General features: G+C 40.5%; 1 protein-coding gene across 7 annotated transcripts in view; it reads left to right on the top strand.

The window, feature by feature from the left end:
* The first annotated feature begins 1,254 nt into the window (after nucleotides 1-1,254).
* The window catches only part of MAPKAP1 (MAPK associated protein 1), a 246,002-nt gene continuing 228,772 nt past the window's right edge, over nucleotides 1,255-18,484 (top strand). For 2 of the 7 annotated variants that reach the window (XM_011288442.4, XM_006939465.5), the window contains exons 1-2: nucleotides 1,259-1,513; nucleotides 3,141-3,202. The gene's annotated coding sequence lies outside the window, so the exon portion shown is untranslated. Of the gene's footprint in view, nucleotides 1,514-3,140; nucleotides 3,203-4,109; nucleotides 4,173-18,484 lie in introns of all 7 variants that reach the window. The other 5 variants (XM_045043066.1, XM_019816522.3, XM_019816524.3 and 2 more) reach the window with 5 other exon arrangements.

Raw genomic sequence — 18,484 nt, 5'->3', positions numbered from 1 at the left:
ACTTTTGTCATTCCATTTTACAGATAAGGAAATTTAGAGGGGGTGTTTGGAGAATGAAGTCACAAAACTTGCAAGAGATACAGTTCCTTAGAACCTGTAAAACCTTAGGGGGTCCAGTTGATTTCAGTTTTAGATAGGTTGAGTTTTATGTGTCTGAGGGACAAACAGCAGCTGTGCTTCAGGCCAGAGCTCAAAAGGGACGTGAAAATGAAGATTAATATTTAGAAGGGGACCTGGTGACCTCGGATTTGTTGCTTAGCAGAGGGCCTCCAACTGGTCCCCAACGGAACTGTGGTGATATGTGTGCAAGAACACGTTTGGGTCTTAAGGTGCTTTTTTTGGTGTTTTTTTCTCTGTATAAGCCAGATCAATCACATATTTGAATAGATGGGGGAGGATCCATGGTGTATTCGTTAGTGACTTTAATCTTGTGTAATGATGCCCCAGCGCTGAAATTCAGCCTTGATTTTTTTTTTTCTTTTGCCAAGCCTCATTTTTGAGAGGCGTTCTGGACTCTTTCTCAGGAGAGAGAACGTATCACTGCACCACTTGGGTCCTTCTTTCCCTTCACCGTGGCTTCCCCCATTGATTCTGTCGGGAGAGACTTCCAACGGTGAGCTCTTGTTCCGTGCCAGCCCTCTTACCTCGTGGAAACCTCCCTTCGGTTCTTAAAAAAGATTTTTTTTTTTCATTTATTTTTGTGGAAGTATAGTTGAGACCTGCAGTTCTTGAGGAAGAGAATTCTTTCCATTTTGCAGATAATAAAGGTAATGACTAATGTTTACTAGGTATTTCTGTGTCGGGCACTGTGTTCAGTGCTTTAAAAGCTTCATCCCATTCGATTCTCACAGGAAGACTCTAAAGTTGGATCTATTGTACGGATGAGAGAACTGAGTCTGAGAGGGGTCTTTTCTGAGAATACACTAGTTACACTTGGCATCTGAACCCAAGTCCTAAGCCTTTGTGACCCAGACGCAAACTGCCTCATCACTCATTTCTGGGTGAATGGAGGACTTTTGAAAGAGAATGCTAATGTTGATTTCTATCCGACCAAAATCCACAGACGGGTGCCTGCGCTACATTCCCAGCTGATCTCTGACTCAGGCCTTAGCCAGACCGCAGAAGTGCAGCGCATGCGTACGTCCTTTCGTTCGGCCCCGCCCCCCGGGAGGGCTTAACTCCTTGCTCTGGGGCTTGCGCACTGCATCCCCAGCCAGCTGCTTCCCCCCCCCCCCCCGGTCGGGGACTTCCGGTACGCGGGGTGCAGTTCCGGGTCGTGGCGCGGCTCGGGGGCAACAGGGCTGCTGCTCGGCCGGCCGGCGGCGGCGAGCGCTGGGGGCATGAGGGCGAGCTGGGAAAGCGGCAACTGAGCCGGCCGGGAAGAGCGCCAGTCCCCAAGGAGTCCGAAAGTGAGGAGTCCTGGGCAGGGGCCGGGAGGCACGGGGAAGCCGGGCTCCTCCCTCAGGACCGTGTCCCGGGGCCCACCCGGCCCGTAGAGTGGCAGCTGCTTCAGGTAAATGTTGCCCCAGGCCACTAGCTCCGTCGCTCACTCTCCCGTCAGCCCACCCGTGGAGCCTGGCGGTCCTCCTCACTCCTAGGCTCCGGGTGCTGCCCCGAAGGGTAGTCCGCCTGGCCCTTGATCAGTCTTCCACAGTCAGCATTCGTTTCCTGGTCCTTTCCATAACTGGAGGCTGCCGTGAGCCTGACAGCTGGGTGTGTGATTGGGGGAGGAGAAGCCTGTGGACTGGCTGGAGTTGGGAGGGGGATGGGTTGGCTCGGGCAGTTTCTGGCCCCACCACTTGGCAACATCTAGGCATCCTAATCTTCATAACACGAAAATTAACTTTTTAAAGCATTGTCTGTGTGGTCCCTGATTCCTAGCGCCCCTTCTCCCCAGTTTCCTAAAGGGGTAAGCAGCCCACAAAACTTTATTTTCTCGCTGGAATCCGGCTGGGACTTAGTGGCAGAGTCTTCTAGATCTGGTTAAGGCTAAGAAAAAAAAATGTAGTTTAAACAAGAGTATTACTTTAACCAGAGACCCAAACGTTGACTCAGAAATTGGTTAAAATTTTATTCCTAATGAATGCAAATAATTTTTGAAGCCTGTCACACAGTACTTAGCACTGTGCAAAGAATCATGTTACAAATCACGTCGGTTAAAACAAAGTGATCATTCTCATTCTATTTGTCACAAGCAAAAGGGGTGGGTTACTAATTTAAAAACTTAGTGGAACAGGAAAAGTTGGCACCATGTTATATTCCTCATCCTTTGAGTCCACACAAGGTGCTTAATAAATGCTGAAAGAGTTCTCGATGAAGCATTGATAATTGTGTTCATCTTTTTCAGTTTACACACTTGCAGGTTTGCTAGGGCCTGTGAGGCATGCTGGTGGCCCCATTGTCCTTTAGCTTTGTGCTCCGGTCTGCTTTCAACTGCTCTGTGCCATAGTGTACTCACATTCCTCTATACCTCTTGATCTGGCTCCAGCTACGCTTGAAAAAGTCTCCTTCCCTCCTTCCGTAATTCCCTACCTTGATCCTTTACTTTAGATAAGCACGACCTCAAATCGCCTTTGTTTTTCTCTGTGTCCGTTGTTTTTTGTTTGTTTGTTTGTTTGTTTTTTGTAGGACATTCTTTCTGCCTAGGTTTCTCCTTTTCTGTCCCCACCTATTGAGATGTTACCCTGGGCCCAGCTGAAATTGGTCTCCCTCAACCAAGTGGAGACAACCCCAGTTGAAAACGATTTCTTTTTCTGGAATCCTATAAACATTCATTATATCTGCAGTAATTTCATTTAGCAAACATATACTGAGTGTGTGTGTGTGTGTGTGTATGCCAGGTACTGTGCTAGACAGCTTATAGATAAATAAGACTCAGTCCTTGCCTGCAAGGAGCTCAATTTAGTGAGAGAGAGAGAGAGATAAGGAAATAATTCCAAGATAGAGTGATAAGTGCACTGTGTGAAGGTTCATTCTGTGATACTGTGATATCACAGAAAGGGGGTAGGTCATTAGCTTTTGAGGAGTGTGCTGTGGTCAGCTAGTGCTTCATAATGTAGGGTTAACTAAGTTTTATTTTACTGTGTACTGAAACTATTTATCGGTTTCTCTTATTTAATGATTTTAACCTCAATTTACAGATTAGGAAGACTCAGGATAAATTACACATTTGGTACGAAACAGAGACAAGATTCAAACCCAGGTCTGTCTGATGTCCTACATCTGTGCTTTTTTTTTCATTATGTGTTTTGCCTTCTTTCGCATAATGTAACACTCTATATGCAAGTACATATTGAAAAAAGTACAAGAGAAAAAAATATGAATGTCAAAATGAATGGTACAGCGAGTCCTTTGAATGTAGAGAAGACTGATCTTCCAAGGCAAGAAGGTGATAGTTCAACTTTGAATATGAGCATGGAATACCTTCTATAGAGAATAATCTGGACTCTGGATTCAGTTCCTTGTCCCTCCTCCTACTCCTTCACCTTTGGCAAGTTTCTTAGTTCTAATCATTATTTTCCTCCAGTATGGGTTGGATTAGGGAGAATGTTTAATGAACTGATGTGGATAAAGGGCCTGCCTGATATGAGGGCCCCTGAAATGATAGCTGTGCGATGCAAAGATGAAATGCATGTGATGGTTTTAGAGTGGTGAGTAGACCAGACTAAATAAAGCCATTGCTTCTTTTCGTGGGGAGGTAAATTGGGGGGGGGGGGGGGGAGGGGGTCAGAATTAGTGAGGGCTTCAGTATCAGTTAAGAGAGCTAATGTCCAGTTTCTGCTCAGAAGTTTTGCAGTTAAATGCTTTGAGAATCTTATGATTCACTCAGCAGTGAGAGGGAAATTGTAAGACCCTGGGGAGGCAAAGGGAAATAAAACCAGGTGCCCAGTCTGAGATGGTTGACATTTCAGTGGGGGAGACGGAAGTAGGTGCCAGTGAACTATAGTAAAGTACTATAGCTCCTATGATAGCTGCCGCACAGGGTCCTGTGACGCACAAAGGAGGGAACACTGATGATGGTGGCTAACGAGCACTTTGTGCTAGCATTGTGTTAAGTGCATTAACTCTTTCCTGTACAAAAGCGTGTCATTAGCATCCTGATCTTACAGGTGAGGAAACTAGAGCGCAGAGAAGTTAAAGAAATTCCCTGAGTTTATGCACGTGTTGGAGCTGTGAGTAGAGGGGATTATCTGCTAGACTTTGGTATCTTCGCTCTTTGTGATGTGGACGGGGACCCTCTGAAGAGACTTCAGAGAGATGCTAGCCCTTGAGCCGTAGCTTCAGTGTGCCTTCATTATGTGAGGCAGCAGGGATAATGAAGAATGAATGTGGCCGCTGCTGAAGCTCATGGTCTCATCCGTCACGTTAAATATATTTCTTTGTGTGTGTGTGGGGGGGGGGGGGCTTGTTTTGTTTGTTGACTCATGACTGAAGACTTTAGAAACTTGCAGTTCAGTGGATTTATATATATTTTTATATATATTTGTTGTAATATATAACGTATACATATATTTATATCAGGATAAGAGAATTTGTTGGAAATCTGTTATTTGTATGTATAGGCCTTATTTTTAAGGACATAGCCATAGATACCAAATTATTATATCACTAGGAATTCTGTCCCGTTGCATTTTTCCCCCATGGGAGGAGCTCTGACCTTGTGCTTTCTGTGAATTTGAGGTTTGTTTTAGAAGTTTTGACTCAAAAGTTAGCATATTTCAGTTTGTGCTAAACTTAATAATTGAACACTTACATTTTAGTCATCATTAATTTTTTTTTAATGTTTCATTTATTTTGAGAAAGAGAGTGTGCATGTGTGAGCGGAGGAGGGGCAGAGGGAAAGAGAGAGAATTTCAAGGAGGCCCTGTGCTGTCAGCGCAGAGCCTGATGCAGGACTTGAACTCATGAACTGTTAGCTCATGACCTAAGCTGAAATCAAGAGTCTGATGCTCAACTGACAGAGCCAGCCAGGGGCTGCTCGTTGAATGTTTTTGTATCCCTTATTTCCTTCAGTCTTTGTGGTTCTGTGACATAGGTGGTGTTACCCCCACTGAACACATGAGCAACCTGAGGCTTAGTGGTTAAATATATTGCCCGAATCACATAGCTAGTGAATGATAACACCAGAAAAATGTTGGCCAAAAAAGAGTAAACAAATATTAGTTCTCTTTTGAGCATATACCTCGGGGATCTCCAGCTCAAGTGCCCACGATAAAGAGTAGGACAGACCTTGGTGAATTGCATGTGACCAGTCTGAAGCAGTCGCCGCTCAGTTCCACTTGCTTGTTGCTATGTGAGGAAGCGGATCTGGTGTCCTTGGATCTTCTGAGAGATAATATTTTTATTTATTTATTTTTTAATTTTTAAAGGTTTTTGTTTTAATCCCAGTGGGGGATAATGGATAATGTTCTTTTTTTTTTTTTTTTTTTTTTTTTTTGAGGGATAATATTCTTGCTGAGCATTCAGGAGATGCTGAAAATCTGGATTTTAATGTATTTAGTTCTAAAATTTGCTATTTAAAAACTAATTGTATATACCAAAACACATTTGTGGGCTATGTACAGTAAGTACTAGATTGTCTGATTATAAACTCTGATCTGCCTGACGGCTGACATTTTGGTACCTGCTGTTCAAAGTAGGAGGTACAACACATGTAATGATTATTGATCAGAAGTCTACTGGTAAATTGCCAGATTAAAAGTGTGTTGTAATTGACTCATACTGATATCTTTGGGGAAGTGACAGTTTGAATGCTTTCATTATATAATCAGGCTAATTTTCAGGAGTGATAGGGTTTGGATGAGGACAAGACTTGGTAATACTTTTGATTTGTGCTGTTAGCATTTTAAGTTTGTTTATTTGTTTATTTTGAGAGAGAGAGCACATGCGCGCGTGCCCGAGGGAGCGTGAGCGAGTGGGGGAGGGGCAGAGAGAGGGAGAAGGAAAATCCCAAGTAGGCTCTGGGCTAAGAGCATGGAGTTTAATCTCATAGAACCTGAGCCAAAATCAAGAGTCGGATGCTTAACCAACTGAGCCACCCAGGCACCCCAGTGCTCTTAGCACGTTAGATGCTACCAGATTCTTGTATCTTTTGGTCTCTTCTACAGTATGGGAAGTGAACAAGGTGGGTAATCATAACCTCTTAAGATGAAGAAACTGATGCCTACTAAATTACAGTTTAGTAGAAAGTGCACCAGATTGAGAGGGACTTGAACTCTGAATATAATATACCACTACAGCCTTTGGATTTTGTCAAGTCATTTACAAATCCTTGTATCTTTTTTCCATCTGGATGATAATGAGGACCTCAACTCAAGTCTTGCTCAGGTCTTTTCAGGATGCCAAGCTTCCTGATCCTAATTGACACTCTTAAAGTCATACAACTGATTACTGGCAGAGATCCCCATGGACAATGGTTCAAATCTAAAAATATGGTTCCTCTTCCTCTTCCCTTAACAGTAGGTAGGGAGCTACTGCTCAGCTTTTCCCTCCATTCTTTGTTCATCACTAATTCTGGGAATGGACCTTGACAGGCCAGGTGCTTCCCAAGTGCATACAGTGTTTTGTTGACTATGTATACACAAGATTGAAAGGGGGCATAGGGATACCCAGCATAGTGAGAGAAATATGGCCAGGGAGTTCCTAGCCCAAGAGTTTAATTTATTTTTGTTTTAATACCCAGCTTCTACAAGGTGAAAATAGAAGAAAGATTGGTCTTCTAGATACTGTTTTCATTCATACTCTATTGTATAAGGAAATAACATAGAATATAAAAATGAAAATAAATCCTGACCAGTCACTCAAAATTTATTGTCTCTAGTTGGCAGTGGTGTAGATATATAGAGGAAACAGATTTAATATAGGAAACACAAAATTTGGACCCAAAGAAGAGAACAATTTTAAGTAATTGAAATTGAGAAAAATGGGAGAAACCACTTAAACAACAAAACTTAAATTCTGGAAACAGCCAAGGAGGTACTAGAATAACTACTGGAATTAGATTATAGTAATTGCTTGTGAAATAAATTGCATATTCTATCACATTTACCCCAAATATATGCAGTGTTAGATTTGTATCCTATCCTATGCTTTTATTACTGATGCAGACAAAATGGACTGAATGTGTAAAACTTCAAAAAAATAACATTTTTTAATTTCCCTATGGACACATTTTAAGATACTATATTGTAAGTAAGTACTCTTTCAGCAGAGAAATTGGTAGAAAATTGTTCAAAGGAATGGTTTTCTTTTTAAAACAGTAAATTAAAAAAATTTTTTTTTAACATTTATTTGTTTTTGAGAGACAGAGCATAAGCACAGGAGGGGCTGAGATAGAGGGACACACAGATCCCGAAGCAGGCTTCAGGCTCTGAGCTTTTAGCACAGAGCCCCACGCGGGGCTTGAACCCACGAACCGTGAGATTGTGACCTGAGCCGAAGTCAGACGTTTAACCAACTGATGTACCCAGGTGCCCTTAAAAATGGTTAAATTTTAAGCGTCTGACTTCAGCCAGGTCACGATCTCGCGGTCCGTGAGTTCGAGCCCCGCGTCAGGCTCTGGGCTGATGGCTCAGAGCCTGGAGCCTGTTTCCGATTCTGTGTCTCCCTCTCTCTCTGCCCCTCGCCTGTTCATGCTCTGTCTCTCTCTGTCCCAAAAATAAATAAACGTTGAAAAAAAAATTAAAAAAAAAAAAAGGTTAAATTTTAAATCTGAACTTCACTTGCTGACCTAAAGGAGACTAACAAAGAACTGAGGTGCAGGCTTGAATCAATGTGAGGTGGGGCTTTAGAGTCCCACCCCCCTGTATTTGAATGCTGGCTCTGCCAGGTATTCCCTGTGTGACCTGGACATTCTACAAAATGAGGATAATAGTGCTGGTCTCAACATATGGTAGTGGTGATGGTTAACTGAAACAACGTAAGTAAGTACCTGGTTCTCTGGTGCTTCTGGAGAGGTATGGGTACATTCAGGGGTATAACACATTCCAGTGTTAGTATAGTGTAACAAGAAATGACTCGGGAGTGGTTGTGAAGAAATGAGACTCGTTTTTGTGTCTGGATCGTGAGATTAATCTTGTTCATTTCTACCTGTGCTTTGTGAATTAATGCACCTACCAACCGCGCACTGTTGGGGAAGGGTTTCAGTATGCTCTTTCCAGGTGGAAGGTTAAATGATCTATTTAGATTAAATGAATTGATCTGTTGAATAACGATAAGCATTTCCATTGCTTATATTACCTTTATGTGTGTGTGCCCATGACTACCCATTGAAGTTGTTAAAACAAGGGATATCATGTTCTCCTTGTCTCTGTCCTACTAATGCTGAAACTGAAGCTTTGGAAGTAGAGCGATTGAAGGCAGAGATCTGATAATGACAAAGCTAGGGTGCAAACCTTTGTTTTTTCACTCTAAATACAATGCTTTTGTCACTATTACATGCTATTCTGGATTTGGATTTTGGAACTGGCCCTTGTTTTGGGATGGTCATCAACACAGCCCTTCTTACTTATTTAAACTTAATGCTTACAGAAAGTTATTACTCATTATACAGTGAAAGTATTTGGTTACAGGTATAATCTTATAACATGAAGCTTAAAGGTTTAATAAAGCTCTAATAATAATTGGGGCATCCTGGTGGCACAGTCGCTTGAGCGTCTGACTCTTGATTTTGGCTCAGATCATGATCTCACTGTCCTTGACTTCCAGGCTCGTATCGGGCTCCATACTGGCAGCATGGAGCCAGCTTGGGATTCTCTCTTTCCCTGTCTCTGCCTCTCCCCACTCAGCACGCTCTCTCTCTCTCTCTCTCTCTCTCTCTCTCTCTCTCTCAAAATAAACTTTAAAAAAAAAAAAAAACCACCTCTAATAGTAATACTTATTGAAAGCAGAGGTTGGTGGTGATTGCTTACTCATATGTTGCTAGTGGGAATATAAATTGGTGAAAACTTTCTGGAGAGAACTTTGGCATTATTTATCCAAGTCTAAAAAAATAAGTCACGCAAGCCTTTTGAACTTGTAATTCTGTTTTTAGAAATTTTTATTAAAGAAATAATCAGAAATGTAGAAAAATATTTATGTTGAAAGATGTTCACTGTAGCAGTACTTAAAATAGCAAAAATTAGAAACCACTTTAGTAGCCAACAAAGAGAAATTACGGAAAAGCCAATCAGTGGAAATATTGTGCAGTCATCTTAGATGTTTTAGAAGAATTTTAGTGACATAGTAATATGCTCATCGTGTAACATATGGTAGGAAAAGGCTATAAAATTATACAAATTATTTATTTATTTTTTAAATGTTTATCTTTATTTTTGAGATAGAGACAGAGCATGAGCAGGGGAGAGGCAGAGAGAGAGGGAGACACAGAATTGGAAGCAGGCTCCAGGCTCTGAGCTGTCAGTACAGAGCCCAACGCTGGGCTTGAACTCGTCAACTGTGAGATCATGACCTGAGCCAAAGTCGGACGCTCAACCGACTGAGTCACCCAGGTGCCCCAAAATTATACAAATTATGATCTCAATTATGTCAAACATATATGCAAGGGAAAAGAAGAAATAGGTGGTCAGATTATAGGTCTTTATGCTTTTTTCTGTTTTCCAAAGTATTCTGATTTTTTTAATAGAAAAATCATTTTAGTTTCAGCCTGATACTAAGAAATTTGAGTAGAACCAGGGAAAGTCATTCCATCAAAAATTTCCACTAATGCAGGTGATCTGAACTTCTAAATGCATTGTATTTTCAAGTTTTGACCTCAGTTGTTTTATACGTATCTTGACATAAATGATGTGGAGATTCCCAGGCTAGCCTTTCTCTCCTCCCCGCAAATCCTGCGTAAGACATTATTATCATGGAAGAAGAGTTGCATTTGTGTTGGTGGTACCAGTGTCCTAGTGCTACTATCACCTCTTCAGTGACCAGTGGGACAATGGTAGCCCTGTGACAGCTGTCTTTCAGAGAGAGAACACTCCTATATCTGGGAGCTGGACATTGGTATGTAGAGCTTTTATGTGAACTAAATGCTTCTGTACTGGGAAGTGCTTTATTGGTATGGGAAATTGTATGTGTGACTTTCTCACTTTTTTTAAGAAAAAATTAAAGGTCAAAGTTTGGGTTTTAATTCTCCTGATAACAGTATTAAAAAAGTATGAATATTAGAATGTCGTGACGAATTGGTGCTTTTCTGATTGCCGTATATTCCATAATAGAAATAGCAATGGTTTCTGCACGTACAGATCAGCAAGATGGCCAGTTAGGGTTTTTGTTGTCATTGCTGTTGTACATGTAATTCTCCTATATGCAATATAAAAAACATGCAGAAAATTTAACGATGTATTTGAGCATATTTAAATTAGGAAAATACCAGGCAAGATGTTTCTTTTTGTAAACTGCTTCTGTCCAAAGCATTCTGTATATTATCAGAATGAAAAATGACAGCACTTTGTCATCTGTTCAAATTGATATTGCACTCTATGCAATGACAGCTGAAAAGGCCCACAGGTGCCATATAAAGAGGTGACCATGTTGTCATATTTCATTTCGGCATCCCTCTGCAAAGCCATAATTACCTAATTAGGTTGTTAATTAGGAGATTAGCATTTCACTATATTGATAGAATGCTCTTTACCGGCGTGGGGCTAGATACAGATTTGTCTGCCCTAATTTATAATCTCTGCCGTTTTTGTACTTATTTATTTGCTTAAGTTCCTGATGTGGGGCAATTCGGTTTACCTGAGAAACAGTTTGTTTATAAGCTAATGAAGCTATGATCACTGGATTAAAGTTGCTGAGTTAAAATGTGAACCAAATTAAAAGGGTGGTTACATCCCCAAAATGATAATAAATATTCTGAGTTGGTAGAACCTGTATTCTCATTAGCATAGGCAACAAATACATGATAAGATATAAAACTGTTAGTATGAAAAAAAAAATCCGAAATACAAAAACTAAGTCTGAAATGTGATAGATATTTAATATATCCTAAACTAGGTGAAGGAAATTATTTAGTTATCTGGAATAACAAATATCTGTCATTTACACTGGAGACTTATAAAATATGTTAAGTATTTTGAACATGTTTCAGAAATTGAAGCTTGGTAAATAACTTTGGAACAAATATATTCAGTCTTCAGTTTAGCCTTCTTTAGATAGTCATCATGCATCGGGGTTTATTTCATTTGTACCTTCTGTCCATTAGTCTGTGCTTGGAACATTCTCTTCTCACGGCCTTTGCAGTCCTGAGTGCTTATGGAATTTGAAGTATTTCATAGCAACCTTCACTTGGTGAACTATTTGGAGTAAGCGGCATTTCTATCAAGTGTGTCTAACCTTTTTTTGGGGAGTGGGGTAGGGATCTGCAAAAAAATGATTTTCTTCTTTTTACTCCAGTGCATGACTTGACTATAATGTTTGTAATTTGCATTATATGTACCTTTTCTGCTCTTTCCAGTTAAGGAGCATGGTGTTAGCCACTGTGGTAGTAGTTTAGCTTCTTTTTTTTTTTTTTTTTTTAATGTTTATTTGTTTTTGAGAGAGAGAGAGAGAGAGACAATGCGAGCAGGGTAAGAGCAGAGAGAGAGAGAGAGAGAGAGAGAGAATCTGAAGCAGGCTCTAGATTCTGAGTTGTCAGCACAGAGCCCAATATGAGGCTCGAACTCATGAACCGTGAGATCATGACCTGAGCTGAAGTCAGATGCTTAACCAACTGAGCCATCCAGGCACCCCTTTAGCTTCTTTTGATGTAATCAGGATGATAGCTGTTGGAGTTGTAGAAAGTGTATGTGCACTGAAGTCCTTTTCCCACACAGTTGTTATGAAGAATTGCCTTTGTTTGATCTGTAATGTTCTTTAAAATTATAAAAATATCTTAAAATATTTGTATATGAAAAAAATATCCTATCAAGTTAAGTTTTTGCTTAATTGTAATCATTCATGTATTCAGTCTCTTTGCTGAATACATAGGAGGCACCAGGCATATGTCTGGGAATTGAGCGATGCAAACTGCAGACACTGACTCTGCTCTCATGGGACTTACAGTCTAGTACAGGCTACTTGGAGAAGTGTTTAGTAATGAGGGTGAAGGTGAATATGGAGGAGTACCTACCTACTTGATAAGGTCAAACCTTCCTGGGGCAGGTGAAGTCTGAATTGGGATCTGAAGGATGAAGGAGCCAGTGGTGTCTGAGCGAGGTGGAAGGACAGAGAAAACCGTTCTAGACAGAAGGAGTATATGTTCAAAAGCTTGAAAAAACCTGAAGGTTGAGTATGGCTAGAATAAAAAAAACTAAAAGCAGAAGTAGAAGATGGAACTGCAGATGTGGGCAAGGTTCAGTTTACTAAAGAGTTTGGGAAGTCACTGAAGAATCTTAAGACAAGTTAGGAAACAAGTTAGGTGAGAGATGGTGGCTTGGATAGGTTATAAAGATACAAGTGAATGAAATCTCAAGAGAAGAGGATGCAGAGGCTTAATTAAATGGCTGTAGGTTTCTCAGAAAGGAGTCAAGAATTTTGGTTTTTAGTTTTTATTAGTTTTTAAAATTCTTTTAAATATTTATTTTTGAGAGAGAAGAGAGAGTGAGAGTGAGTGGGGCAGGGGCAGAGAGAGATGGAGACACAGAGTCCGAAGCAGGCTCCAGGCTCTGAGCTGTCAGCACAGAGCCCAACCCGGGGCTCAAACCCATGAACTGCGAGATCACGACCTGAGCCAAAGTCGGAAGCTTAACCAACTGAGCCTCCCAGGTGCCCCAAGGAGTCAAGGATTCTAATTTGGACATTGGATTTGTTTTATAATTTTAAGTATGAGAATGAGTTTTAGTATATCAAAGGGAAGAGGTCATGAGATTTCTTTTCCAATTGGCCAAAACATGTACAGTACTACCAGCTAGTTTTCTTTCAGGTGAATTGGGAAGAACACTCATATTTGAGTGTCACTTTTGGTTCCTGCACTGTGACAACAGCTTTGTGGGGTATGCGATAATGTCTTAATAAGGTCCAGAGACACTGCGATTTTTCCCAGTTTTCTGTTACTGGGTTACCGGGTGGCGGAATTGGAGCACACCTGAGCTCTCCAAAGCCTTTGTGTTCTCTGCTGTGCCATGTTGCCTTTCTTGTTTTATCTCCTTTTTGTTTTTTTCAAAGTGAGGAGAAGTACTACCCACAGACCAGTAGCTCAGTGGGTTGCTGACTGAGGCATTGTGTTAACTCTGTGGCTTCTTCTGCCCAGCTCTAGTGTGGATTAGTGTCTGGTGCTTTGGTAGGAGAAGCCGCTCCAGTGCCCGAGTATTTGTTTCAGCAAAGTCCAAGATTCTGTTGGCATTTCTGGCACCAGGATTTAATCTCCCTCAGCTAGAAATGCAGAGTAGCTACCTCCACATGAGTTCACTAGCATACATGAAAGTTCTCCTCCTTTTTCTGGGGAAAAGACTGGGAAACTCCCATTTTTGCATGAGGAATTTAGTATCTTTTGATGTAATCAACTTGTAATGCAAATTGTTTTTAGAAATTTCATGGTTATAGTGGCCACTGCTGTTCAGTTAAGTGGTTTGTTGGCATCATTGTGTTGGAATCACTTGAAATGGAAGAAATCTAGGAAGCAGCAGCATGGATTCTATTCTGTGTTTCAACCCCCACCCCCATTTTTGAAATTGGGATATAATTCTTATGCCATAAAATCCACCCCTTTAAAGTGTACAATTTAAGAGTTTCTAGCATATGCACAGAGTTGTATAACCATCATCGCTATAAAATTCCGGAACGTTTTTATCACCCAGAAGGAAACCCCAAGTTTCCACAAGTGACCACAAGTAGGCACTCCTCATTCCTCCCTCCCACAGCCTCTGGCAACCATCAATCTACTTTCAATGAACCTTTCATAAAAATGGAGTCATGCAGTATGTGGCCTTTTGTGTTCGGTTCTTTTACTAGCATAATGTTTTCAAGGTTCATCTGTGTTGTTGCATGTACCAGTACTTCACTCCTTTTTATTGCTGAATAATATTCCATTCTATGGAAATACCACATTTTGCTTATTAATTCAACAGTTGGTGGAGATGTGTTTCCCCCCCCCCACTCTTTGGCTATTGTGAATAATACTGCTATGAACATGGCTGTGCAGGTTTTTGTGTGAACGTATGTTTTCTGTTCTTTGGGGTGTATACCTTGGAATGGATTGCTGGGTCATATGGTAGGTAACATTTTGCAGAATTGCCAACCATTTTCAAAAGTAGCTGCACCATTTTACATTCCCACGAGCAGTTTATAAGGTCTGCCCCCCTTTTTGTTTCTGCTCTCTTTATGCTTTGTTGCTGAGGTCTGGGCTGGAAGCAACCCTAGGCTTAGGAGTTCCATGAGCCCTTTGTCTTGATAAATGGGAAATTTTCCATTTTTCATGTTCATTCCGGTTCATATGTAAACCTGTGTACCAGGCCTTATAATAGAGTATTAGTGACAGGAAGCCAAATAAGGCTTTTAGTCTTTTCCTCTCAAGGACTTCCCAATCCAGTGTTTGGAACTTGTTACTAGGGAATGGAGGGCAGAAAGGGAAAAGCCAGTGAAAAAAGTAACTGCCTAGGAATTTGTGAATTTCCACAGCATGGATCCTAACTTTAGAATCTAGGCAAAGATTGACTTGGCTTTCACAGCGTCTAGGTTTCTTTTTCTTGGCCCAAGTTATTGCTCTTCTTTCCTTACATATTTTCCTTGAGTAAGCTCATTCACATCCATGGCTTCATCTGTCATTTATCTGTTGATGTCTTCCGAATTTGCTCAGGTCTTTCTCCTCGGTTTCATTTGCATATTCTTTGTCACATGTTGTAGTCTCCCAAATTCACTCAGACCTCATTTGGGCTGTCAGGTTTACATCATGATGAATATCTATTTGGGTAATCCATAGACATCTCAAGTTCATTGTGTTTGAAACATAATTCCTTATTTCCCCCCTACCTGTTAAGCTCTTCCTCCTTTTGAGTTTACAGTTTCATTTTGTTGGCACTGTATGCAGGCCATAGAGTTTCCCCTTCTCCTTAACCCTCCACATTCGTTCAGTCACCAAGTTCTACCAATTTCATCTTCTAAATATTTTTTATCTAGTTAAAAAATGTTTAGACCTTTCACTGCCTTACTTCAGATTTCATCATCTCTCCCTGAGCCATAGACACAGCTTCATAATTAATCTTGTGTCTTGTTGGTCAGATTAATCTTCTATGCCAGAACAAACTCTCTGAAACTCAGCAACTTTGAATTCCATGTAGTGTTAATTACTAAATACATGTTCTGCTGTTTCTTGTTTTTGTGCCTTTTCTCATGCTGTCTCTCCTACTTGGAAGAGATGAGTTTGTCTCTTTGACCCTTCTTCCAACCATCCAACTTCTCATCTTTGAAGATTCATCTTAGAACAGGGAATAATTGCAGTAACAATAATAGTAGATGTTTGTATAATGCTTACTGTGGGCCAGACACTGTTATATGCACATAACATATATGAATTCATCAAATCCTCACAACAATCCTATGAGATAGGCACCAAAATATTCCTGTTTACAGATGCAGAAACAGGCACTGAACTTGTTACTTTCCCTATGTCCCCCAGTGAGTGAGTGGCTGAGTTCAGATTTGAACCCAGGCAGTATGATGCTTGATTGCTTGCTCTTGGTCTCTCCTACCCACCCTTTGTCAACCTACCTGATTCCCTCCACTTCTTCCACCTCAAAAGTTAGTTATCCTTTTCCTGCTTCTGTAATAACCCGTGCATGGCCTGATGTTAATCTGTAGTCCATAGGACAGATCTGGAGCAAATTTTATTTTAAACAGTTTTGATTAAGGAGGCAGCATTATAGGTTATTTTAATTACCAGCTTTGTTCCCCCTCTGCTATTCTTAAGGTGACTAAGTTGGAGGTGATTACTTCCATTATCTTGATCTTAGTCATCTCTGTGAAGCCTTGTCTGAATATCTAGTTTCATTTAGATATTTTTCTTTTGTGTTTCCATAATACTTTGTTATAGAATCCCCTGGCACTGCTCTCACTCTTTATTGTGACCATTTATGTACTTATCTCCTTTGCTTGACTCCCTTGCTTACCTCTTGGGGATAGGCAATAAGGCTTAACTACTTTATACTCCTAACTGCCAGCATGTGCTAAGTATTCATGCTTGTTGAATGAACACGTAAGTCTGCTTATACCATATCTCGATTAGTGAGAGAAGAGGGTTAAGAAGAGTGTGATGAAATGGACTTACATTGGAAATTCAAGGCAGCACGTAATGATTGTTTGGAGCAGGAATTCTGGAGCCAGGTTGCGTAATTTATCCTGGCTCCCCCTTTTACTAGTTTTGTGACCTTGGGCAAGTCTGTGCCTTAGTTTACTGGTGTGTAAAATATAAATAATAACATAATCCACCTCACAGTTTAGTAAGTGATGTGAATACTTGCTAAATAAATAAATAAATAAATATTCTGGAACCCAGAGAATGATTCTACTTAAGTTGTATTTTGTGAAACACTTTTAACCTATCTAAAACATTATAGGCAGAATGAAGCCAATCCTGATGCCCTATCCTCATTTTGATCCATGCAGTGATGGTTTAAAAAGAAAAAAAAAAAAAAAGGCAGACTAGAAGGTTGGAAAAATAGCTGGCAGTGCAGTTTTGTTAGTAACAATAATAGCAGTTATCATGTACTGAGGTTATGAAAGCTCCATTCAAATGAAAGTACAAAGCACCTTTCAAAGTCACATAAAAATAGTTTGGGGATTATCTGCTAGTTTAGATTATCTCATTGCTGTCCTTCATTCATTAGGAGTTGAATGAATTTGATGGTTGAGAGCTAACTTTACTTCCAGAATGATGCAACTAGAACAGGAAAAGTCAATCATATTGCATCTTGGATTTACTTCTTTTTTAAGTATTCTTTTTTGTAAGTATCCCTATGAAGTGGATAGGACATACATTATGGATAGTTCACTGTTCACGGAACAGAGTCAGAGATACCTTACTCACTTGAAGTCATCCCATTGTTATTCCCTAGGCAGGCTACAGACAATGACCTGGAGTTCTAGATGTGTTTACTGTAACACTTAGCGTTCTAGGAACTGGATTCTATACATAATAGCATTAAAAAAACAGGTGGTGATAATGCCCATTCAACTCAGTCAGCATGGTTTACCTTTGTAGTGGGTTTGCTGCCAAAATGTTGATACTATTAAAATCTTTGTCAAAAAAGGAATTCCTTGTACTTTTCCTAGAGTCTGAACCATGGCACAATGTTATAAGTGAAAATTGCAATAGAATTCTTTTTTCCTCTGAAGCAAAAACACAAAACTTTTTAGTTGGACTCTGGGGTAAACTCCAGCCATATCCTTCTCCTCCTCAGACGTGACAGGAATAGATTTGAGAGCTGAAAGGCCCTTTTCATAGTGCAAACTCCCCACATAACAGATGTAACAATGGACTGATAATATAAAACAGTTTTAAAGAGGCTTAAAGAAGTGACTTGTCCGAAGCCATGTAATTAGGTCCCTGGTTATTAGGGAATTGGAATTCAGGTTTCCTGAGTGGTGCTGGCAGTAGACTGTGTTGCTTCCCTTAAATGATGATGTGGTTAACCAGGGGGCCAAGGCAAGTGGAAGCATAACTCTCTTGAATTCTTCTATTTGTTTAAGCAAACTTCAGACATCAAGGAGACAATGAAAGGAAAATAAATCTTAGACTGTAGTGGGAAACTTATCTACTTGAACCAGCACCATGGATAAGGGGTCTTTTTTTGGGGGGAAAATCATGGTGCACCCCTTTGGGAACGAGAAAGATGGATTTGTTCATCTATTCATTCTGCGTGGAGTTCTTACTGGATGCCAGCCACATTCTACTAGAATCTGGCAGCACAGTGATGAATAAGACAGTGTCCTTAAGGAGCTGAGAGTTTAGAAGAGAAAACCAACATATAAATAGATAATTATATATTAAAAAAAATAGTGTGATTAGTCATTCATTCATTCAGTCTTTTTTTTTTTTTTTTTAAGGCTCTCTCTGGCTGCTATGTCCAGAGAGAGATCCTTTGTTTTTTTAAGTTTGTCTATTTATTTTGAGAGAGAGAGAGAGGGAGAGGGAGGGGCAGAGAGAATCCCAAGCAGGGTCCGCATTGTCAGCACAGAGCCCAATGTGGGACTCGAACTCACAAACTGCAAGATCTTGACCTGAGCAGAAGAAACTGAGAGTTGGACGTTTAACCGACGGAGCCACCCAGGTGCCCCCAGGGAGATCCTTTTAAAATGTGAGTTAGAGCATATCAACTGCTCTGCTCGCAATCCCCTTGTGATTTTCTACTTTACTTGGTGTAAAGGAAAAATCTTTAGAATGGCCTGCACTCTACATGTTTGCTCCTCTCTTCCAGACCTCGTCCTCTACTACTTGCTTCCTTGCTGGACTCCTTGCTACTTCTTGAACGGTGCGAGGCACACTCCCCTAAACTTCCCTTCAGACATTTACCTGGCTTGT

This window comes from Felis catus, chromosome D4, assembly GCF_018350175.1.
Source record: "Felis catus isolate Fca126 chromosome D4, F.catus_Fca126_mat1.0, whole genome shotgun sequence".
NCBI classification, from domain to species: Eukaryota; Metazoa; Chordata; class Mammalia; order Carnivora; family Felidae; genus Felis; species Felis catus.
The sequence above is the reverse complement of the archived record's forward strand: the minus strand, read 5'-3'. Positions and strand labels throughout refer to the sequence as shown.